Source organism: Bos indicus, chromosome 24 (assembly GCF_029378745.1).
Source record: "Bos indicus isolate NIAB-ARS_2022 breed Sahiwal x Tharparkar chromosome 24, NIAB-ARS_B.indTharparkar_mat_pri_1.0, whole genome shotgun sequence".
NCBI classification, from domain to species: domain Eukaryota; kingdom Metazoa; phylum Chordata; class Mammalia; order Artiodactyla; family Bovidae; genus Bos; species Bos indicus.
In genome coordinates, this window is record NC_091783.1 from 24,735,392 (window position 1) to 24,737,225 (window position 1,834).

Here is a 1,834-nt window from a genome sequence, read left to right on the forward strand (position 1 = left end):
GTGAGGGCCCTTCCAACTGTAGCCTTCTCTGATTACTGAATTGGGGAAGATGCCTCATAGCTAAGTTGAGGGACCCATCCCTCTAGCTTATTTCAAGAAATTTACCCAGTTCTGCATTATGAACTAAGAGCCCATTTCCCATGACTCAATCAGCAAGTTAAGGAAATAGAGATTCAGAATTTGAGGTTTAGAGCTAAAAAGGAAGTTAGCAATTGTATATTCCCCTCCCCACTCCATAGATAATCAAACTAAAATCCAAGAAAAGTTAATAGGGGATAGATTTATTTCTCAGCTCTCTTGTGAATTAATTATTTGGGATTCACCAAACTGATATTGAGTGTTTTCTGTGTACAAGGCATTCTCCCACCAAAGTCTCACAACGAGATTTAAATTTATGGGATAGATAAATATAAATAGATAAATTTAAATTTAAATTTATGGGATATTTATGGGATAGATGAATCTCATTTACCTAGGCAAAAACTGAAATTTCAGAGAAATTAAGTTTCTTGACTTTTAAACAATTAGTAAATTGTGTCATTGAAATTTTAACCTAAGCAATTTCCTTCCAGAATTCACTTGACCGCCATGCTATATCATCTCCAGCTACCTAATGGGTTGGCCATAAAGTTTGTTTGGATTTTCTGCACAATGTTATGAAGAACCCAAATGAACTTTTTGGTCAACTCAATGTGATATCCTCCTTAAAGACAATTTAAGTAACAATACTTTGGCATTTTTTTAAATCATTTCACAAGTTGCTTTCTTGATTATTACATTCCCTCTGTGTGCATGCACACATGCTCAGTTGTGTCAGACTCTGTGCCTCCCTGGACTGCAGCCCATCAGGCTCCTCTGTCCATGAGATTTTTCAAGCAAGAATACTGAAGTGGGTTGCCATCTCCTCCAGGGGATCTTCCCAACCCAGGGATCAAACCCAGGCCTCTCCTGCCTCTCCTGCATTGGAGGTGGATTCTTTACCACTGAGCCACCTGGGAAGCCCCTACATTGCCCCTAAAAAAGAAATATTGCAGGAATTATTTTTCTCATATCTTACAAGTGAGAAAACTAAGGCTTAGAGATACTAGGATATTTGTATTATTAATGCTGGAAGTGATCCTCAAATCCATTCCTTTCTATCCAAATCCTATGCTCCTTCCTTTTACTCCCTCTGTGCATAAAATTATTAGGTGAATTGTAGCTACAACCATCCCTGATATAGGAACTTTGTCATCAGCAGGATCATTGCCCTCTAGAAGCCAGATAGGGCTGGGTTGGGATGGTTTTTCTTATAGCCTCTTCTCAATAGACCTGTGGTTGGGGTCTCCCTTCAGGTTACAGAATCCTGACACATCTCCTATTGGAAAAATATTGAAAAGATACTGGACTTTCAAAAGTCCAGCTGAAAAAGATACTGGAGTTCAATTGCAAAGTATTCATTTGCTGCATGTTACCCTAAAAATGTTTTAATTTTGACACTATTAATAGTAAATCTGAACATTGTTACTAAAGGTAGTAGTTTCTTCCCCAGTAGAGCCCTTGTTTACATCCTCTAGGAGCTCAGTGTAGTCTCTGGTCTCACGTACCCCAAAGGAGGGACACTGTCTGGCTTGCTTTTGCTTCTCCTCCTGTTTCTCCCATGTAAACTATTTTAGTTAAAATTAAGTTGGCTGGTAGTGGCTTGGAGTGGATTAGACATCAGTGTAAACTCATGTTTAGCTTACTGTAGATACAGATGGTTATACATAGAAATATGTATAGATGTGTACATACAGCTTGCTGTGTCAGCTGAGGATGTCTAAGTGAAAAACCCTGTATTAACTAGCAATCTAAT